Source organism: Tenrec ecaudatus, chromosome 1 (genome assembly GCF_050624435.1).
Source record: "Tenrec ecaudatus isolate mTenEca1 chromosome 1, mTenEca1.hap1, whole genome shotgun sequence".
NCBI lineage: Eukaryota > Metazoa > Chordata > Mammalia > Afrosoricida > Tenrecidae > Tenrec > Tenrec ecaudatus.
Genome location: NC_134530.1, coordinates 129436430 through 129460862, shown reverse-complemented (window position 1 = coordinate 129460862; position 24433 = coordinate 129436430). Strand labels below are relative to the sequence as shown.

Sequence of the window (24433 nt, the reverse complement as noted above, 5' to 3'; positions counted from 1 at the left end):
AATGACTGAACGGGGAGCAGGAATCCAGTGCAGGTGAAAGGAGCTGTAGTCAGATGTGCACGAGGAGAGTGTTTTTGTCCTGGGCTTGCTACTGCCGTGTTGTGCTTTGCCACACCTGCTGTTTGGACAAGGAGTCATACTTCGATCAAAGTCACACTTCGATCCCTGTGCAGAATCATAGCAGGAAGTTTTTGGCATGTGCCACCCAAAACAGCAGCAGAACCACCAGCCACCCACCTTGCAATCTGGTCCTGGTCTCCAGCTCCCCTCCTAATTCCTCCAAGCAGACATCTTGGCAGTGAGAGCCGGGCCCAACATCAGGGACATGCTGCGGAGACAAATTTCACAGATTCTTTATTATTAGTAAAGTACTTTGAGAATAACAGATGACAGGCAGTATGAGTTCAGATAATTCTGCTATTAGAAGAAGGGTTTTAAATATATATGCACGAGGAATTCAGCAGGAAAAGGAAGTGGATTCTAAGATCATAAATTCTATACTTTGGGGGAATTTGACACTGTCATCGCTTGCTGGCACAGGTTGGAAATATTTAAGTGGATGGGCATTTATTTTAGCAACTGACAAGTTATGGGACTTAATACATAATAGGTGGATGATGGGTTGTTATTGCTTTCAGTTCGGTAGAACAAACAAAAGAAAATTTGGGGTTGTCATTGTGACATCCAGAGTTTTTCCCACCTCTAAAAAATTGTTGCCGTTAGCTACCTAGACACTATTTCATCAAATTTTGCTCTAAGTTTAAATGCGGCTCTCTATGCAGAACCACAGCCAGCCCACCGTTCGAATAGTAAAGCACCCCTGATAGTGCTGGCATGTCATTATGAACCCCCAGAGCCCAGACCCACTCATTTCCCTCACAGTCACTGTACTTCTCATACAGGATTTTTGGTTCCTATTAGAAAACTATTGTTAAAATAATTGTAACCACAGCTTTCAATAACTAGTAGAATTTGATCGTCTAAAAAATATACTTTTTTTTCAAAGAAAAGGTACTATAATTACTTTAGATTATAATATTGGCACAAAGAATATTGTGCAAAAATATTCATTCTGAAACAGTGCATTGTTGTACAGTTAAATCAGTTTCAAAACTTTAGTATAATACTATATACTTATATAGAATCTCCCTTCTGAGGTTTCCAGAATGTTCTACAGTTATTAATTAACTCTCACAATAGCCTTGTGAGGGAAGTATTATGTTAATATTCATTTTTATAATGCAAAGAAAACTTGAGGGAGAAAAGTAACGTACCAAGATTACAAAGCAAGTTAATAATAAAACAGGTTTAAAATTCACAACTACCTAAAGCATTTACTGGCATCTAAGAAGACTACAGGTTTGCATAAGCTACATGTAGAAGTGGCTAGCTTCAGGAACCGTTTAGAATGTCACTAATCTGTAATATTTTCTGATAACTGATGTCATCCTCTGGCTACTTTATTTTATTTTATTTTTTTCAGGGGAGCGCGTGAACACAGTCCCCACTACCACAAATTATGCAGTCGAGTTTCCCACATTTGGGGAAATCACAGGGGTCAGCACATCCCGAGTACAATGGATAAGCCTCGCCCTGGGAAAACCACCTTCGTGATCATGGTATCTCCCCTGCTCTGGCTACTTTATAATTACAGACCAGGATAAAATTAATATTAGGCACCTAAGTGGCTTCATGGTTGGTCTAAAATATTAAATAGATATTTCTGACATGTCTTTTTAAAAAAATTAACATAAGGATACTTGTTATATTGTTAAATTACTGTCAACTTGGCTGGACCAGGAATCCCAATGCTTTGGTAGTCAAATGCTAGTAAGCCTCCATGATAAGATCTCCAGCGCTTAACCTATTTCTCATATAAGTGGATGCTATGGAAAACTTTCCATTTTGCTTGGTCTGCTTTCTGCACCAGGCTCATCGCCCCCCAGTTTGGGGACTCGAGCTAGCAGGCTGCTGTCTTGCCTGTAGATTCTGGAAGTTGTCAACAGCGTGCCATATTACCCACCTTCCCTGAAGTCATTCACTTCTGAGTGAGAAGCCTGCCATTTCATCGGTCAATCTTGAAAGTCATCAGAAGACTGCCAATCTTCGAGTCATCCGCTTGTGAAGATGCCTCCAGCCTGACTTGTGACTTGTAAACTTTGAACTTGCCCTCCTCTACAGCTGTTTGGGCCGTTTCCTTGATATAATCCTCTCTGTCTCCATAGAATATCATTAATATCACATGCAAGTAAAACTTTGCTCACAATTATTCAACAATGGGTGCAGGATCCAGAAAAGGACAAAGAACGAGGGGAATCATTGCAGACATCAGGTGGATAGTGGCTAAAAGCAGAGAACACCTGAAAGATATTGACTTGTGTTTTAATTGGCTATGCAGGGCCTAAGGTTGAATGGATCCTAACAAACTCTGGATAGTCTGGAGAGGAATGGGAATTCCAGAATAGCTCATTGTGCTCCTGCAGAACCTCTACCTGGACCAAGAGGCAGCCCTGAGAACAGAACAAAGGGATAGTTCATGATTTGAAATCAGAAAAAAGATGCGTCATTTATGTACGCTTTCGCCATACTGAATCGATCTTTAATCTGCATAAATAATCAGAGAAGATGGACTGCGTGAAGAGGAGGCATCAGGATTGGAGGAAGACTTACTTACAACTTCCAATATGCAGATGCCACATTCTTGCTTGCTGAACGATTGTGGAGGACAGTTTGGAGTTCTCATGTAAGCGAAGGACGTCAGCTTTCAGTGTGGATTGGAGCTCAGCGCAAATAGAGTCAAATATTCACAACTGGACCAACAGGCAGCATCATACAAAATGGAGAAATGATTGATGTTTTCAATGATTCCATCTTGCTTGGATCCACAATCAATGCTCATGGAAGCAGAATTCCAGAGAATCAAACCACATGTTGCATTCGGCACAGCTGCTGCACAAGACCGCTTTAAAATACTGAAGAGAAAAGATGTCACCTTAAGGACTAAGGTGTGATTTACTCAAATCATGGCTTTTCGGTCATGTAAAAGTTGGATTTTTTTTCTGATTTTTTTAAGTAAATACATTAATTGCTGGCTCTTACAGCTCACCACAATCCATACATTCATCCGTTGTGTCAAGCACATTTGTGCATATGTTGTTATCATTTTCAAAGCATTTTATTTCTACTTGAGCCCTTGATATCAGTTTTCTCTCCCACATCTCATCCTTCCTCCCACAGGAACCCTTGATAAATTATAGATTAATATTTTCCTATCTTACATCATCCTCTGTCTCCCTTTACCCATTTTTCTGTTGTTGTCCTCCTAGGAGGGGGATATATGTCGATCCTTGTGATTGATTCCACTTTCTCTCCCAGCTTCCCCTTATCCTCCTAGTATCTCTATTCTCACTGTTGGTCCTGAGGAGTTTATCTTTCCTGAATTCCCTGTGTTTCCAGCTCTTATCTGTACCAGTGTACATGCTCTTGTCTAGCCAGATTTCTAAGGTAGAATTGGGGTCATGATAGTGGGGGAGAGAAAGCATTAAGAACTAGAGGAAAGTTGTATCTTTCATCGGTGCTATACTGCACTCTGACTGGCTCATCTCTTCCTGTGACCCTTCTGTAAGGGCATGTCTAATTGTCTACAGATGGGCTTTGGGTCTCCACTTGATGCCCTCCCCTCAGTCCACTCCCATTCACATTGGTATGATTTTTGTCTGAGTCTTAGATGACTGATATCTGATCTCATTGATACCTCATGATCACACAGGCTGGTGTGCTTCTTCCATGTTGTCTTTGTTGCTTCTCAGTTAGATAGCTGCTTGTTTATCTTCAAGTCTTTAATATCACAGATGCTGTATCTTTGGATAGCTGGGCACCATCAGCTTTCTTCACCACATTTGCTTATGTATCCATTTTGTCTTCAGTGATCATGTCAGGGAAGTGAGCATCACAGAGTGCTGGAGAAGATAGAAGAAGTAATGCTAAACTTGAATTATGATGATGTCAACAAATATTGAAAGTACCATGGACTGCCAGAGGAATAAAATATCTGATTTGGAAGAAGTACAACCGATCCTACTTAGAAGCTAGGATAGCCTGCCTTTTGCTAATATATTTTGGACATATTATTAGGCTCATCTCCTAACCAGTCCCTAGAAAAGGGCATGATGCTTAGCAAAGTAGAAGAGCAATGAAAAACAGAAAGATCCTAGAGGAGATGGAGCGACACAATGGAGATGGTCACAACAATGAGCTCAAACATCACAATGGTTGTGAGGGTGGCCCAGGAAAAGGCAGTTTTTGTTCTGTTGTACATAGAGTTTCTATGAGTCTAAATTGAATGAAAAGCACCTAACAACAACACTATATATATATATATACACATATATATATATACATATATATATATATATATATACACACACACACACACACATATGTTTCACTGGTATGGATTCTCTAAGGACCCCAGCCCAAGACAATATTTTCTTGAAATGCTTCACAAAACCATTTAATAAAATATGTGTAGTGTGTCCCAGAATAGGAGACATGCTTGATACTGTAGAATTTAAGCCTTCATAGTCCAGTAAATAAGGAGCCATGTTAATGTACTGGTCATATGTTGGGCTGCTAACCGTAAGGTCAGTAAATCAAAACCACCAGGTGCTTCAGAGAAGAAAGATGAGACTTTTTATTCCCATAAAATTTACTATCTTGGAAACCCGTGGGGGCAGTTCTACCTTGTCTTATATAGGGTTGCTATGTGTCAGAATTGACTCAATGCCAGTGTACTTTTTTGTATACGGTAAATGTACTTTCACATATATATTTTTTCTTAGATAGAAAAGATTCACTAGTTTCAGCAGTTTATATATTATATCAAATATTGTTTTATTGTTAATATACAAGATGAATCTAGAATTCTTGAGAACCATGTGGAAACTCCAAATAGTCTAAGCAATCACTGTATATTTGTTTTCAGAGAGAAAAATTATCTAGTAAACCAACTTATTTTTAGATGATTGAATTTTTTTTCCATCTCCCAATGTAAAAGGATATTTGTGTAACTTTTGCCCTTCACGGAGAGAATGATTTTGGTTGAGTACTCTTGAGGGCATTCCAATGATCCATAAGAGTCCTTCATCTTTGCAACAGAATATCTTTATGCAGATACCTGAGAAGTTACTGACTAGAGATCTGATAAGATGATGGTAAATGGGAAGAGGAAGAGAGATGTCCAAAGAATTAATTCACCTATTTTTTGAGACAATTTGACACATGTGTAGATTAGACGGCTAGAAAATACATGGAATCGCTTTTCAAGTCTAAAATTCTACAACAAGGAAAGGATTATTCTTTTGGAAAGTTGTAAAGGACACTTTAGATTCACAATGACTCAGAAATGTATCAGAAAACAAAAGCTTGTTTTCAGATAAGAGCAGTTTATGCATTAAACAAATATTTATTCAACATATTCATTCAAATGTGCCAGGCATTCTGTTACATGCTAGCAAATGAGTAATGAATTCAACAGATCCATGTGTAACCTCCCAGTTTCAACAGAATGGGTTACAGTGGAAAAAAGAGTCAGTCATAATATCTGGCATATAACATGTCCTTGGAAACTAAAATCTATCTTAAACATATTAATAGATTTAAACTATAACCACCATACTTTGAGAAAATGTTTGACACTATTCATGAAATTTCAATTAAATGTGTGCATTACAATATGCTTAAAATATATATTCATAATTGTGATTCATTGGATATGTCCACATTTTCAAAGTGGATTTTGAAGTGCTATTGAAAATAAAAACTATTATACGAAACTCTAGTGCTAAGCTACTGGAAGCATACACTTTATATGTAAGTAACAGTGCTTTTCTAAAGATTTCAAGGTTGCATAATAAATGTGTAGCAAATTGTATGTGCATTTTTATGTGTAAGAGAATAAGCTAGGACAAAGGAAAAGACTAGACAATGTCATTCATCTTTTTTTTTTTAACGTAAGAACTAAAGGAAGCCATTTGAAAACTTTTGTTCCCTTAAATTAAAATATCTACTTCATTATTTCAATATCTTACTCTTATTCAGAAATACAAGAATTGATTATCAAATGTATATTTAACTGTAGAAAACTATGAGCGGGCTTCACAAGGGTTGTGGAAAATGGAAGTAAAAGATCCTGGAAGTTTTCCATGAACTTTTCGAAGCACCTTACATAAAACTTTTGAATTTAAACTATTTATGTTTATGTTAAAGGCAACCAAAAACCAAAGCAAAAAAAATCCAACAGTAATACAAATAAACAAACCAGTTGCCACTGAATCTACCTGACTCATCGCTATTGCCTGTGTGCTGGTGTCGAAGGACTGCACAGGGTTTTTATGACCGATTTTTCAGAAGTACATCCCTGAGCCTGTATTGTAAGGCATCCTGCACAAATCCAACCGCTAACCATTTGGTTAGCAGCAGAGCACCTTAACCATTTGCACCACCCAGAGATAGCATATCAAAGGAGAAGAGAGCAAATCAGAGAGTGTAAGAGATGTCCTCCCTGGGGACAGACAACAGAGAAGTGGGTGAAGGGAGATGTCAGACAGGGCAAGATATGACAACATAATAACTTATAAATTATCAAGGTTTCTTGAGGGAGTGGGGAGCAGGGAGGGAGCGAAAAAAATGAAGAGCTGATGCAGGGGCTTAAGTGGAGAGCAAATATTTTGAGAATGATGAGGGCAATGAAAGTACAAATGTGCTTTACGTCATTGATGTATGTATAGATTGTGGTAAGAATTGTATGAGCCCCTAATAAAATGATTAAAAACAAAACCAGTCCAATAAATGGATGTCAGAAGAGACTCTAAAACTTGTTCTTGATCACAGAGTACCTAAAGCAGATGGAAGACAGTCAAAGGGGTACATAAAACATTTCAAAAGGCAGCTCAAGACGACAAAGTTAAATATCATAGCAAAATGTGCAAGAACCTGGATTTAGAAAACCCAAAGGGAAGAACATGGTCAGCATATATGAAACTTAAAGAAGTCAAGAAAAATTCAAGCCTCAAGTTGCCTTCCTGAATGATTCTATGGCCAAATATTGAAAATTGAATCTTACAGGAAGCATCAAGAGAAGATGGAAAGAATACATACAGTCACAGTACCAAAAAGAACCAGTCAACACTCCACTATTTTAGGAGGTAGCATATGAGTGAGAATCAATGGCGTAGAGGGAAGACTTTCAAACTGCCCTGATACGAGGCTTCAGGAACGGACGGGATACCCATTGTAACGATTCAGAAAGCTGAAGAAGCATCAAAAGCACCTGTTTGTGCCAGGAAATTTGGGAGGCTGCTACTTGGCCAACGGGCTAGAAGAGATCCTTATTTGTGTCCATTCTGAAGAAAGGTAACCCAATAGAATGCTCAAATGATATCATTGATGTGGCGCACATGTAAAAATTTGCCAACAATGGTTGCGGCAGTGCATTGGCAGAGAACTTCAAGGGGATCAGGTCAGATTCACAAAAGGGCGTAGAACAAGGGATATCATTGTCAATGTCAGATGGACCTTGGCTCAAAGCAGAGGATACCAGAAAGCTGTTAACTTGTATCACTGACTATGCAAAGCCATTCCACTGTGTGGGCTGAGGATACCAGAAAGCTGCTAACTTGTATCACTGACTATGCAAAGCCATTCCACTGTGTGGACCATCATGGACTGGGAGTTTCAGAGCACTTCGTTGTGCTCACTTGGAACTTGTGCATGGATCAACAGGTAGTTATGTGAACAGATCAAGGGATTATTGCATGCTTTAACATCAGGAAAGGTGTGCATCAGGGTTGTATCCTCTCACCAGACTTATTCAATCTGTATCCTGAGCAAATCAACAGAGAAACTGTATGACTTGAAAAAGAGTGTGGCATCAGGATTGGAGGAAGGCTTATTAACAACCTTTGATACGCAGATGACACAAACTTGCTTGCGGAAAGTGAGGAGGACTTGAGCATGAGCACTTGCAGCCGACAGTGTGGGGTACAGCTCAATGTAAAGAAGATCCAAAATGCTCACACGTGGACCAACAGGTGACGTCATGATAAACGGAGAAAGGGCTTACGTTGTCAAGGAGCCTGCCTTCCTTGGATCCATAATTTATGCTCAGGGAAGCAGCAGCCATGAGATCAAAATATATTTCATTAGGTAAGCAAACCTGCTGCACAAGTCCTCTTTAGAGTGTTAAAGAACAAGGATGTTACTTTGAGACTAAGGTGCACTTGGCCAAAGCCATGGTATTCTCCATTGCATCACAGACATGTAAAAGTTGAATTGTGGTGCTGGAAAGTAAGATTGAGAGTACTATGGGTGCTGAAAGGACAAACTGATCTATATTGGAATAAAAAAGGTTAAAGTGCTCCTTAAAGGCAAGGGTAGCAAGACTTTGTCCAGAGACCAGTTTTTGGAGAAGGACATCATCTTTGGTGAAATACAGGGACAGAGAAAAAGCGGAAAGCCCTTAATGAGATGGGTTGTCATAGAGGCTGCATCAATGGGCTCAGGCCTGGGAACAATTGCCAGGATGGCGCAGGGCTGTGTACATAGAGTCACTATGAACCAGAGCCACCCTGATGGCGTCCAACAAGGACATGTGTGGACCCAGAGAAGGAAGAATTCAGAGTACTGCACCACAAGTGGCTCAGCAGGAAAGATAGATGGAGAACTGTTCACCGGGCTTTATGGAGGATGTTCAAGATTTCCCAAAGATTAGAATTTTTTTAAGATTAGAATTCTATAGTGGTGATATGCATGTATTCTGGAGTGAATGGTGTCTCCAAAAAAAAGACGTGTGGAGTTTCAAACCTTTGAAGGTGTGAAGTGACCCTGTTTAGAAATCGTGTTTGAAGATAATTGTCAGGCAGGTTAACATGAGGTCACGCTGGAGTAGGTTGCATCCTCAGCCAAGAGGGCTGGTGTCCTTATAAAAGGAGAGATGCACAGAGACAGGGAGATACAGGAAAAATGCTGCCGCTGCAAGCCAAGGAACCCCAGAACTACCAGAAGTCAAGAGAGGAATACGGAACAGGGCCCTGAACACCTCAGAAGGAATGAAATGGCTGATACTCTGATCCTAGACTCCCAGCATCCAGAAGGAGAATCAATAAAACTTTTAAAAAATATAAACCCTTTCATTTGTGATGTTTTGTGATGACAAACCTGTGAAATAAGCACACCAACTCTAATTTAGCATTTAATTTATATATTAATTTTTTAATTAACCTATTCACAAGAATCAAAACAAGTGCAGCAGACCAGGCTGATGCTAGTTTTCAGGTATCAGAGGAAATCAGATACCTTGAAATCAGAGGAGAGAAATTTGCCAGAGAATGTGAAGTAAAACTTCCAGACCATGCATGGTACGGTTTTCCCTGTGGAGATTATTAAGGCACAATAAAATGAGATCATTAAAGAATGAGAAGGAACATTCTCATGAATTGATGAATAAGAGGCCTAGGATAATTACCTAACTGAAATTGTGGGCAATATATACTCAGACCAAGGTTAAAAAGCATAAAAGGAGGGCAAATTGGCCAATACTTCAAAATTCAATGTATACGTTAGAAGTCAGCATCTGAAAAAAATGTAGCAAGTATTTTTTCTCTAAGTCCAGGCTTTAAGAACATTACTTATCTACGATTTTCAAATTCTGTACGGTAGGCTAAATTTATTACTTACTAAATTAATAATAGGATGGGCGAGAAAGCTTTCATTGTTCTAATGCAATAGATAATCTGTATAAGACAAACTGAGAGCTGAACTATGTCATTTAATCAAGCAAAACAATTATTTCCCGAGGACTCTTCCTAGGAAGGTAAGAAGAAAGAGGATTACAGATAGGTTATCAAGAAAATTTTTGTTCAAACAAAGGTTGGGTGTCATTGAGTCAGTTCTGAAGCATAGCAACCCTATGCACAACAGAATGAAATACTGCTGCATCCTGTGTCATCCTCACAAATGTTCTTATGTTTGATTCAGACAATCATATGATTTACAGGCTGGCAATGAAAATTTCAGGAGGAATAGTGTCATATTTATCATTAAAAAGAACATTTCAATATCTATCTTGAAGTATAATGCTGCCTGAGGTGTGATAATAGCCATATGCCTATAAAGGATTCCAGTGAATACAACTATTTTTTAAGTTTAAGCATGGTGGTAGTTAGATTTTATGCTAACTTGCACCTGTGTGAAAGTGGGGGGATGGAGTTCACTCTCTCAATCAGGTCACTCTTACGATGTTTCCTTGGGGGGCAGGGGGCAGCTTTTTATAAGAGAAACCTGGGTACTTCTTCTTCCTCTCTGGTGCCTTCACCCTCACAGACTGCTGCCCCAGGGATGGTCTCACATGGGTTACTGACCCTGAGAGCCAACATGGGAGCTGTGGAAGCCCTGCCGTTCTCCACTGATCTTGGATCCATCTGACTGCACCCACCAGCCTGTGGTCTCCCTGCATCCTGGTTCACCTTTCTGCTTCATTGTTTTGCTACATGAGTCTGGAAAGACCTGCAGCTAACATCAAACCCTTGGACTTAAGTTAGACTGGCTAGAGATGCCTTCTTGGTATAAAATTACTTTTTGATATAAAGTTCTTTCTAATGCGTGTATGAGCGTCACTAATTTTGTTTCTCAAGAAAACCCAATTTAACACGAACACCAATCTCTAAAGCCTAGAATTAGGAACTTAAAGAATACAGCCAACTTTTTCATTCTCCACTTTGTCAGCCATGCAATCAAAATTTATGGACAATTACTGATGATTGAAAAGTGAAAGAGAACAAAAAAGTAGGATCAGTAGTTGAAAATACGGCATAGTAGAATGGAATTGTGCAAGTCTAACAACTCCTTCTGGAAGGACATCAAGAACAGAATACATAAGGAAGGAGAAAGATCATTGAAAAAGAGGAAAGAAAGGACAGGTCAAAGTGACTGTCAGAATAGACTCTGAAACAGCTCTTGGTCATAGAGAAGATCAAGAAAATGGAAGAAAGGATGAAGTAATGAGCTGAGCAGAAAATCTCAGAGTGCAGGTCAATGGGACAAAATAAATTATTGTAATGAAGTATGTGGAGATTGAAAAGCAAAATGGGAGGATATTTTCAGCATATCTCAAGCTTAAAGAACTGAAAAAAATTCAAACATCCAGTTGTAATATTGAAAGATTCTATTGGCAAAATATGGAACTATGCTGGAAGCATCAAAAGAAGATGAAGGAACTTCAGAGAGTCACTATATCACTAGGAACTAGTTGACATTCAAAAATTTAAAGAGCTACCATAGGCTCCAGCACTTAGCGTTCTGAAGGAAGAACACCAAGCTGCTCTGAAAGCACAGAAAACCAAGGCTCCTGGAATTGACAACGCCCACCGAAATGTTTCAATGCACGGATGAAGCACCGAAAGCACTCCCTCATCTGTGCCAAGATATGGGAAAGGCAGCTAGCTGGCCAACCCTGGAAAATACTCTCGTTTGTACCTATTCCAAAAGAGGGTGACTCAACAGAATGAACAAATGGTTGAACAATATCATGAATATCATACGGAAGTAACGTTTTATTGGAGACCACCCAACAATGGTTGTAGCAGTACATCTACGCGGATCTGCCAGAGGTTCAGGCCAGATTCAGAAGAGGAGGTGATATCAGGTGAATCTTGGTTCAAAACAGGAAATACCAAAAAAAATACTTACTGGTGTTTTATTGATTATTCCGAGGAATTAGACAGTGAGGATCATAGCCAAGTGTGGATAGCTTTGCGAAGAACGGGAATTCCAGACACTACATTGTGCTCATGAAGAAACTTTACATGGATAGAGACATTCAAGCCGAACATTCCAACAGAACTGTATGGATTATAATCAGACAAGGTGTGCATCGGTGTTTTATCCTTTCACTATGCTTCTTTAATCTGTATGCTGAGCAAGTGCTTTGAGAAACTGGACTATAAGAAGAAGATTGTGGCATCAGGATCGAAGGAAACCTTGTTAACAAGTTGCTCTCTGCAGAAAACACAGACTTGCTTGCTGAAAGTATAGAGGACCTAAAGCACTTGCTGCTGAAGATCAAGGATGTCTTCCTTCAATGTGCACTACAGCTAATGTAAAGAAAACCCAAATCCTCACAACTGGCACATGATAAATGAAGAAAAGATTGAAGTTGCGAGGATTTTATATTATTTGGATGCACATTCAATGCTCACGGAAATGCTCATCAAGAGATCAAGTGCATTGCATTTGGTAAATCTTTGTACAATATCTCTTTGAAATGTTGAAGTGCAAGGATGTCAGTTTGAGGAATAAGATATTCCTGACCCAAGCCATGATATTTTCAATGACTTCATGTGCATGTGAAAGTTGGACAGTGGTTAAGGAAGATCTAAGAAGAATCCAGGCATTTAAATTATGGTGCTGGTGAACAATATTGAAAGTGTCATGAACTTCCAAGATAACCAAGAGATCTGTCTTGAAAGAAATACAGCCAGAACGCTTCCTAAAGGCAGGATGGTGAAACTTTGCCTCACACACTGTGGATATGGTATTAGGGGTGACCAGTCACTGACAAAGGACGTCAATCTTGGTCAAGTAGAAAGGTACTGCAAAAGCTTGGTGAGATGGATTGACACAGATGCTGCAACAATGGTTTCAAACAGAACTATTGGGAGGATGCTGCAGGATAGGGAGGTATGTACACAGGGGCACTATGTACTTGACAGCACTGAAAACTAAACAACAAACTTCTTCATTGCAAATACTTAAATAAAATAATATCAATAGCAAATATGCATGTGGACCTTGACCAATCAAATACCAAACCAAAGTCACTGCCATCAAGTCAATAGTGGCTCATAGCAACCCTATAGGAGAGCATAGACCTGCCCCTGTGGGTTTCACAGACTGTAACTGTTTACAGGGATAGAAAGTCCCATCTTTTGCTCTTGGAGCAGCTGGTGGTTTCAGATCACAGCCCAACTCAGAAACACTACGCCACCAGATCAAATACACAGCACTCAAATGAACAATTGTGCGGATGGCTCAGGACCAGGCAGTGCTTCGTTCTGTGTGGCTGTGAGTCAGCACCAACTTGATGGTTGCCTATCAACAACACAGTAACAACGTCTGTTGGAAGATGACCGAGAAGCTCAATGCCATCAGCTGGTACACATCTCAGAAGAGTGGCTACCTCTAGGGCTACCAGGAGACAAAAGAGCAGCTGAAAAAGTAAAGCCAAGGACTCAACTAGAATATAAATATTTAGAGAATACTGATGGCAACATATGTACAAATATACTTGATACAACTGATATATGGATTATTATAAAGCTGCAAGAGTCCCCAATGAAATGATCTTTTAAAAAATAGTAGGTATATGGTAGTTCTGGGCCACCATCCACTGGACATCTTCAAGGCAAGAAATTATACCTAAAGGTCAGTAACTAAAGGCCAGCGTCTGCCAGTTGTATGCCAATGGAATTTCAACCCAGTCAGTGAAGTTGAGTTTGTGGTAAAGCTCAGTTCACTTAGTGGGGTTTCCACATCAGGTCCTACTGGTGTGGTCTATGAAGAACGTTGTGTATTTCCAAAGGACAGAGTCTAAAGTCCCAGTCATCATTTATAGTGCATGGGCTGGGTCACCAGGGGCTACATAGAATCTAGATAGAAAGTATCTAATTAGGAACCTAGTACCGGATATATTCTCCCCTTGTATTCCACATAGATATTAAGTGTTTATCCCCCATCGGGAGGTTGATCCTCCTTGTTTTCTTACCAACGGAGATGTAATTGCTTTATTTGAGACATATGTGCTCCCCTCCCCACATCTTGACTTAAATTTCCAGTAAGGGTTGGTTTCGGTTTTGATTTTGATTTGTTCAGAGTTGATCATCTTTCCCCTTTGATGGCAAAGAGAGGGGACAATGAAATATTTAATGTAACTCTTCCAGCCAAAAATCTCTAACTCCCACCAAATGACCTTTCCCTGCATGGATCTGGTAAGAAGGTGGGGAAAGATATTGACAGCGGTCGCCTGTGGGTAATTGCTAGTAGGAGTCACTCTAGTGCCATCCTGCTGTGTATAAAATGACTCCTTGGAGAAGCAAGGGGTGAGATCTCATTGCTAGTAAGATCCAGGTGTGGAGTGTCTTCTGGACTGAGGATCTCTACACAGTGAACCCCCTGTATCCCTCAGAGGAGCAGTAGCAGAACCAGGAGCCAGAGCATGGGACAAAGTGATGGACTGTCCAGCACACAGAGCAAGTAAATCCGAGTGCCTTTGCGCCCGTGGGTGGCTTGTGGAGTACGGTGCCTCTGTGCACTTAATTGGGGTGGCTGGACCTGCTGACCTGTAGAATGGAGCTTAGTGTCTTTGTGCTGAGGCTTATGGAGCAGGGTGTGTCTGGGCACTTAATTCAGGGAGCTGGGCTTGCTGATCCCGGAGGTTAAGCTGAATGTTATCACGTTCAGGTTTATAGCAGAGTGGTATGCCCTTTGGAGATTCCCCATGCATCCCTCCCCCCACCCCCACCTCCACCCCCTCTGTCTTGACAGAACGTTGTAACTTGTCCTGAAAAACAACTCAAACCTCAGCATTTCTTACTGGTATTACAACTTGTGAACTTCCTTAGTCAATCCTTTAATCATGGATTTTGTGAGCTCTGTGTTGCCATTGCATTGGGCGTTGCAACCCAGAGATAAAGTAGAGAATATGATTGAGAATTTCATTCTATGATTTGATGGTTAATGGAAATCTAATTTCTCTTGGGTGAAGGATGGTTTGAGGACCTTGTTTTCCTCCTTATTGTCCTTCAACTTGTGAACTTTAAGTCATTTAAGAGGGAAGAGCCTTTTGCAATCTGGACTGGTGAGAATTTGTGTTTATATTTTATTTGTCTTGTAGTTGATTTGAAATTCTAAGTCTCCATATCTGTGTTGAGAAAAGCTTTTAGCCCCTTATTGTTTAAGTATGATGTGATTTTCTACCACCATAAGGTATTAATTGACTTGAAATATTTCTTGATGAATTTTAAATTAAAGCTCTTTTCTGGTTGGTTTGTAGGGAAAAAAAGAAAGAAAGAAGGAAGGAAAATACACTCTATCATTATAGATATAACAATATTAATAATGTTTTTAAGTTGGGGGGAATAGGTTAGCAACAATTATGGTGTGTCATAAATAATTTAGTTTATACATATTTCTCAATATGCAAAAATATTAATCAAAATGGGTGGAACATAAAAATTATTGACTAACTCATCATTTTTGTTAGTCTAAGTATTCTCAATTACTGAGAACAAACAAATCCCATTCTCATTTTTTCCCAAAGGTTGCCAATTATAAGCCTCAAAGGAAGATTTTATTTCAAATACAATTATTAAATTTGCCTAAAGATCATATAAAGATAGCAGCTATCAATTTTAAGGAAAGAGATTATAATATAATATCATTCCACACATTCACATATACATATATATCTATGCAAACATACATTATGCACATACACAATAATTCTGATCATACTTCCTCTAAAAGCAAAATGATTCCATGAATGTGTCAAGCTTTTTGTAATCTCTGCCGCGAGAGACTCAAAGGAAGGAAAGGAGTTATGGGAAAGGAAATGCAGCATCGTTGTAGTAGAACGGTAGTCCTGTTCAACCTGATATGCTAATAAGATACAAATCTCACGATTTCACCTAAAAGCACAATACCATTTAGTAGGTTTGACCCAGGGTGTTGCTCACATTCTAAATCATGCTGTCATTTAGTACTGCTTTGTTTCAAGCAAATTTAGCTAAATTTAAGTATTCTTGGTCACCAGAGAAAATGTTTTCTTAGAAGCTTAGTGTTCTACGTAATTTATGTTTTTCTTAATCTCATAGGCTTCTGCTTATAGCAAAATCAGATTCTAGTCTTTTATATGAGAAAAATCATTTCACAATCAATTTGAGTAGCAAAATTACTTTGTTTTTTACAGGAAAATCAGCCCCAAAGAAGGGCCAAGTCCAGTCATGTGGTCCCGATGTGGCAGATCCATTATTTAAGCTGCACAAGGTTTGGAGACTATTACTATTCCCGGAGAGCGACACTTCACATCGCTCTGCTCTTGCGTATGCTCCGGAAGGTGGTGGACAAGTGTTCCCTGGTCTAAGCTAGAGGAGCTTCTGTCCTGGATGCTTTCAGCAAGTCTTAGGATGCTATGCATGAAAACACAGCTTCTCTTCATTCATTTTCATGGGTAGCAACGAGCTGGGAATTGTTGGGTTCAGAAACCGATACAGTCTCTCTTTGACCTTTCTCAGCATGCTAAACGCCCTCCAGGGCTCAGGGCGCTGCACTCAAGTGTGGCCAACAGGGCTGAATTCTCATCAATCTCACGAGGGCAGGCAATACATCTGATCTCCTGAATGGTTTCAAACCACTGCTTCCGTAATGCAACCTCTGTGGCTGCGGACCATTTGCTGCAGTGGGGGCTGCATCCGTGTCTATAATCTGATGCATTGAATATTCATCCAAGAACTGATCCTTGTCTTCCTTATCACAAATATCCAATTTTCGGATGTCATTGCCTTCTAATCTTTAATTTAGAGGAAGGATGTAGCATTTTAGCAAATCCTCTTTGGAAATGGAAAAAAAAAGTTATTTAGAGAGACCTTAACCGCTCTTTAGGCAGGAGATCCATTTGATATCGGGAGCTTCAGCAGGAATTCAAATGCAAATTAATTTTCTAAGGTGGTAAGAAAATTTGTAAACATCGTCCCATGAATACCAAAACCAAACCTGTTGCTTATAATTTAGAGCTGGGAAAAAGAAATTCAGAGCTGGGACTGCAGTTTTTGTCATGGAAACCAGAATTTCAAACCCCTTGCAGTTGCTCAATTATGCCATGAGTGAGTGAGCTCTGGGAAAGAGTAGAACTGCCCCAGTGGATTTCTAAAGCTGTCCTACAGAGAAGGGTGCAGCCAGCCGCAGTGTTCTCCGGGGGCGGGGCGTTGAGGTTAACCGCTGATCTTTCTGTTACCAGCTGAGCTCCTAGCCACAGAAGACATGATCAAGTACTTCCGCTTGCAAAGTCACCCCTTGAATTTCCAGACTATTTTGGAAAAGAGTAATGGCATCATTAATACCCTTCAAGCCACCCTATGAAATGGATAAGAATCTTCATGCTTTTTTTTTTAAGGTCAGAATTTTGAGGGAGGAGAAAGGGAGGATGGAGGAGGGTGAGAAAATCGTGTTCATGGAGGATTGAAGGGGTAGTTTTGTTGAATACATTTCTTGAGATGGGTTGTGTAAATATATAGAGTGCATTGCTTTAAAACCGAAAAAAAGAGAAAAAGAAATAAATCCTTCCAGATTCTTACCCTTCATATCTAAAATCTAAATATTATTTTGAGTGGCTAAAATAAAAATAAATAAAAACAATTTTTAAAAGGAGGAAAAGTAAAACCAAAGTGGACTTGGAGGCTTTAGTGAGAAACTGCAGACTAGCATTTTATATTCCAAAATAACCCCATTATTCCATCACAAACTGTAAACAATATTAAGCAATAGAAATGGCAGTTTGAAGTCAAAATCTAACCCTGGGTTTCAACACCACTAAATAAATTCAGTGTTTAATTAAACTCATCACAGATCTTTCTTTAAACTCTCATGTGTTTGTATGATTTTTCCATGCATGACCTTCAAGGATCAGAATCAGTGGTTGTTTAATAAATTCTGACTTACGGTGATACCAGGCATTTCCAAGGAAGACTAAGTGCTCCAGCAGGGTTTGTAACAGGTGATTTTCAGAAATAGAGCTCATGTCTTTGTTCCCCAAGAAATTTCTGGGTAGACTTGACCCTAATTTTTTTGGTGAGCAGTCAAAGACTGACTTCCTTCTCCACTGGTAACCTCTAGTATTGGATATAAGTCCCTCTCATTTCGCCTTTCTCTTCCAACGAGCCTGCTCACTCTCAATTTCTTCCACAAATCATGCGTGGTTTTTCACCCCTTCCTTGCTCATTATTTAACACATTATTTTTAGTAGACTTTATTTTCTGAGTAAGTCATTAGATAAATCATACATCAGTCTGGGCCTTTTACATATCTGTTGTATTATGGATTTAAGTATTTCCAAAGTGTCCAGGTTCTTTAGCAGCATGGGTATTCATACAGACTCGAAGTCAGAGCTGGCAGCAAATTTACACTTCAATCACATCATCTATAATTTTTTAATTTTGAAATAACTCAAGACTCAGGGTATCTTTTCAGCTTTCCCCAAAGACATCTTTTATAACAATCCTACATTAGCAAAGTAGGAAAACTTTCAGTGCTATAATAATATTAACTACATCACAGACCTTGTTCAGATTGCAGTAGTTTTCATGTGCTTCATTTTCGTTGCGGAAGTGTGCACATGATGTCTATATGTGCGTGTGTGTAATTTTAGGAAATGTCACCAAATGTATAGATTCACGTAAACACCCCTGCAGTTAGGACACAGAGCTGTTCTGTCACTGTGAAGACACTCCATGTATTACTCCTTCATAGCTTCCTTCTATCCCTGTACTCTGGCAACCAAGGGGTGCTTCTCTCCACCACTATCATTTTGTCATTGCAAGGGTATTCCACAAATGTAATCCTACAATATTTAACCACTTGAGACTGGCTTTTCTCACCCACCATGATGTTCTTCAGATTCAGCTCTATGTGTTTGCCTGTAAAAATGTCCCATATCAGTAATTCATTTCTTCATATTACTAAATAGTATTCCATTCTCTAGATTGTTTGTTTATCCATTCGCTCATTGAAGGACATTTGGGCTGTTTCTTTTGGGGGTATTACCTATAAAGCTGCTATGAATATTTTAAAAATAATTTATTTATTTTAGAAAATTTTAATTGATAGATTTATTTTTCTTAGTTGAGACTCAATACATATAGCATTCCATATTTTAATCACATAAAGTAGAATCTACAATTGCTACCACAATCAGTTTCCAAACATTCTTTTTCTACAGGGACTCCTTGATATCGTCTCCCTTTTACCACCCCCCCTCCCATCATACCCCCCTCCCTACAAAACCCTTATACTACTTGCTGTCCTTATAGGTTCATCCATCCTGGGTTTCATTTAACAAAAAATGGAAAAGCATATAATACAGCTTCAAGAGGATGACCTCCAGTGACATGACACCTCTGACATACTGTAATATCCATTTTTAATGAATATTTGTGCATGAGGCATTTCATCTGTGGGCATAGCATTTCTTGCGAGGACATACATTTTTATCCGTGGTCAGTGTCTACTAGTGTGTACCACTTTCAGGGTCACATGGTAAGCACGTGCTGACCTTTATGGGAAACTGAGTAGCTGCACCGTTTCATTTTCCCCTAGCGAAGCATGGGCCGTCTAGTAGTGCCCATCCTTGTCAGCACTTGGCGTTGTCAGTACTTTCATATGCCCCATTCTCACAGATGTACGCATCAGGACTTCATTCTGGCTAAAGGAGATTGAATACCTTTTCATGTACTTATTTTCAGTCTGCATATCATCAGTGCTGAACTGTCTGGTTAAGTCTTTTGCTATTTTTTCTAATGGGAATGCTTACTATATCGATATTCTGTTTAGAGGGGTCTTAATTCAGTTAGCATACAACTCCTTTAACTGATATGTGATTCATGAATATCTTTCCCTGTCATTGGTTTGTCTTGTCATTCTTTTAACAGGGTCTTTCATAGGCAGGAGATTTTAATTTTAATGAAGCCTGGTTTATTGATTCTCCCCTCATCCCCCTGCTTTTGTTGTCATGGATCAAATTCTTCATTTAACCCATGAGTTCCTAAATTCACTTGGCCTTCCACTTGCTTTTCAGAAAAAAAAAATTACTCTGTGCCTTCTAGGCAATGGAAAGCTTTCCTAGTGTAGTCCGTACTCCAGGATAAAGTGTAGGCATCTGCTTTTGCAGCCCCTCTGGACCATTCCAGTGCTCCAAGGAGGAAGTATCATCCTCTTGGGGAAACATTGGATTATTTCTAAGTCACAGTTTCTCCTACTTTTTTCTAATGGTTTTGCATTTTACATTTATAAACTAGTTTGGATGTCTGTTTTTATATAAAGTGAAGTCTAGGTCAAGGGTTTTTTTTGCTTTTATGTCTAATTGCACCAAAAATTTTTCTTTAAAGACTATTAATTTTGTACCATTAAAAAACAAGTATTTCTGATTTTTCTAGTTTGTACATTGCTCTATGTGCTTATCCTTCCAGACTTCTCCATTACTGTAGTCATAATACTTTATTATTTTTAATTTTTAGATAAATACTCACCAAACAGGATTATCGTGTACATAGATATTCAGTTGTGAAGTAATTCCTTGGTAGTTCTGTCTCAGATGTTTGAGGGATTTTCTTCTCTTTTAATAAAATTTGAATATAAATTATCTAATATGGTAATCAGCATATAGCAGCCACTCAGTATGCATTATAGATTCAAGGGTACTAATGACAAGGTTTCATTCTGTTATACACAAGACTATTGGACTTCATGCCAACTAAGCAGTTAACCACAACAGTCCATGTTCAGCCCGTCCCGCTCTCTCATTCCCTAGATTACTTGTTTCTTATTCAAAAATTAAAGTGTCCCACAGTGATCAGTATTGGGATTAGCAGATGACCAATTCTGATACTTGGGATTTCAAAGCAGAAGGATTTTCTGAAGCGGCATCCCTGTTGCATTGCTGAAGGGCCCTTTCCAAGCCCAAGTAGAGGCTCATGTAAGAGCGTGGCAGAGCAGGTGGTTCCCTTAGAAATGCTCTCAGTCTGGAGAATAGTTAGGATCAAAATGGAAACTGGCTTAGAATTCTCTCCGTGTCTTTGTTTAGTTGACAAAATGAAAATTGTATTTCCCACGTTGTCTGAATAGCTATTCTTTATCTGCTATCAAACTGAGACGTAATTACCTATATGTTCAAGAGTCTAGCAAATAGAATATCAACTTATACTCTCTATTTATCAGTGTTAAAACATTTGAGAATATACTTCTTGGTAAATGTTGCTAAGCAAAGCCTAAAGTTCAGAACTTTTGTGTTAGTATTGGCTATAACAAGAAAATGGGTATAATTTCCCTCTATGTTAAGAATGTCTTCGTCTCATATAAAGCAGCGGTGTCGTGCATTATGAGTGTAGGTTGATAACCTTGAAGTCAATAGTTCAAACCCAGTAAATACTCCTTGGAAGAAAGATGGGGATGTTTTTGCTTCCATAAAAATCTACTATAGCCGTTCTACTTCATCTTATAGGTCTACTGTGACGCAGAATCTCCTTAATGGCTTGGGTTTTGGCTTATCTCATATGTGTTACCACATGTACTCTGGCCACACTCTGACACTTACTGCCACAGAGCATATTCCCTCTCACAGTGACCATGTAGGTCAGAGTAGAACTACCTCTGTCAGTCTTAGTCTGGTACAGAACAAAATCGAAAATACCTTGATATTAATATTTTTATTATTAGCAAGTTTGAGGACAATATTTAATTTAAGGTAATAATTATATGTGAAATATTTCTTAAATATTCAGTGAAATATTAATATTTTAATTAATATCAAAATTTTAATATTAAACATATATGACTTAAAACTTTGGTTCAGACCTAGAAAATAGTTAAGAATTTTTAAACTTCTAATATTTCAGTCAAAGATTCTTGAATAAAATATAAACTCTATGAAGATATATATTTACTTGCAAATTATTTATAGAAAAGGACAACATAAACCATTTGGATAGAAACACTATGGGAGAAATCACTTAAATTTGGTCCTAGGAATGAGTTAAATATTTTAAAAAATATGAAATAATAGTTTTTTTATTATTAAAGGATATATTTATTAACTATGATAAAAACAACCCTGTATCCTGCTGCTGAATTGTTTGAAGCATTAACCAGGAAGTCAGCAATTAAAATCCTGTGGCAGTTTGCTTCCATAAACTTTGAAATCTTACAAGCACCATGCAGAATTCTTCTCCATCCTTTAGGTTCACTTTGAATTAGAATCAATTAGACAGCCATTGATTTTTTTAAATTATTAAGTGTTTGCTTCTGTAACAAAAGTCACAGTCCTAGCTCTATCAGGAAAACACAGTAAGAAATACTCTTCTCATCCATTAATATTAGGAACAAATGTTCCTTTGAATATTTGAGGGGAAATGATCATGATAATCTATAGGGCGTTCACAGTTTCTGAAGTAAGCAATCTCATCATAACTTGCAAACTCAGTATTGGAGCTAGTGCCTAGTTAAGCACTTGACACCCAGCTCAGTGTTAGAAGCAATCATGTGTTTAATAATCGGTGTTTGACAATAGTTAGGAAGGACACTATCATAGTTAGGAAGGACAATATCACCTGTTTTACGGTATTCCTACACACTTATAGAGAGCTTTCAAGCTTGCAGAAGGCTTTCTTGCATTTTATCTCCAGTTATCCTGAACACAACCTTTAGAGGTAGGCAGGATAGGCATTCTTATGCTCGATCTAAATGACACAGATGGATGTGATCGTTATTTGTGTTCATAGGTCCGGAGAGGGAAGCTCTCACCCCTCTAAGCTCATGCTTGTGATGACGTTAGTAGAGAAGAGTCTGTGGTGGAATAATACCCGAGACGGATAATACCTGACTTTTGGAGGTCTAGCTAAGTTCCAATAAACAGCATATAGAAAAAAGCATAATAAAGGATCTTTTATTTGTTGTAAAGACATACACATTATATGGTTTTGTTAAGTTTTATATTATATGGCATGAGGGTGACTCTTCTGATTCATGACCTTGTCATAAATGGAATTGATGGGAAGGCTTATAACAATGAACCTTTTTCTATTATGTAAAAATTTTATTTTATAAGATTCATCTTGTCTGGAAATAAGAGGTTCAAAAGAAAAGCACCAGTCCATTTGACAATTAAAACAAGAGCATCAGACAATTGATGTGAAAATGTTATTTTCAAATGTTTGTCATATGTATTCTTTGGTGTCATGTTTGAATTTCAGAAGCACTGTCATTTGCATTTTCTGTACTTAAATATGTGATTATGCGTGACTCTTGTTTTAAGTCTCGGGGGAATGTGTGCTAGTTAAGAGAAAGTAAAACATTTTACTGTATAATGTGAATGACCCATAACTCCGAGCTGCCCAAGGCTGATATTTAATTTACATAACACATATTTTGGCATTCTTTCAATATTTTCAGGAGAGAATTTTCTCTAAAATAGTTGAGTTTTTGTATTCAGAGCATTTGATATGCACTGCACCTCTGCTATTGTCCAGACTGACAATAAAAATACAAACAAAATAAAACCAATTCTTCTTATATATACTCTGTTAAAAATGCAGACACAAGAGATGTGATTCTTGAGCAAATATGCATGGGAATTTAAGATAATGAGAACAGTGTGCTGTATATGAACTGAATTAAGGAAAGACCTTTATTCTAGTTCTAGGCTGTACACATGTAAGTGTAAAATACAGACACAGAAAAAGTGATGCCTATTAATTCTCACAAAAAGATAAACTGATGAGTTATGTTTTATGTTAGAATTTCAGAGGTGATTTGAGACGATTCACAGATTTCAATCATCTTGCACTATCTGTAGGAAATTATTTCTAGGATTATCTACATATGCATTATATTAATATTGACAGTTAAAGCAATATCAAAGATGTATTTAACATGTATTCTTATTAAAATACTATGTGCAGGGCAAGGGAGGTAGATGAAGAGAAGGAAGAGGACCAAGAGAAACAATAACTGCTGAATGGTTGCAATAAGTCCCACAGAGTCCCACACTTAAAAGAACCCCAATGTTTGGGTTCATGTTTTGCTTTATGAGTCAGAATCTACAGTGGGTGGTGGGGTCATCATCATGAAATTCACATTAGTGTTTGAACAGGCAACCCTGCATGTTCACATTACATGGAGTCCTGAAAATTACATAGCGAGCCCTGTCTTGAGAGGTTCAGTTCCTTTCCCCAAATTAAGATTTGAACCTAGGTCTGCGTCACTACAAAGCACAAGGCCAGAAGGAAGCACCCTCTGCTGTCCTCCAATGGTTCGTCAAACTGAAGTTCTCCAACTCTTCACACAACCTCTACTCAGTCAGTCGAGGGGGAAAGAGAAGACAGAGCCCTACGGGCAGTGCTGGCTTCTCTTCCAATGGTTTTACACCCAAATCTCTAACCCTCTCCGGGATCCAATGCCTCTTAGTTTCTAGGCCCGGTCTGAGTCAGAATCAACCTTGTGGCAGGGAGGGAGTTTCGGTTGCTTGTTTTTAAATTTCCTAAGTAGGAGCCCCTGGGCGGTGTAAATAGTTAACAGACTCAACTGTTCCCCAAAGAGTTGTGTGTTTCAATCTACC

The 24433-nt window shown here is 38.6% G+C and overlaps 1 non-coding gene across 1 annotated transcript; it reads right to left on the bottom strand.

Annotated features, from left to right (window-relative positions):
• Nucleotides 1-1481: 1481 nt before the first annotated feature.
• Nucleotides 1482-1644, bottom strand: LOC142437966 (U1 spliceosomal RNA). The gene has a single exon (XR_012782463.1). It is a non-coding gene; the product is annotated as a U1 spliceosomal RNA (small nuclear RNA).
• Nucleotides 1645-24433: the final 22789 nt, after the last annotated feature.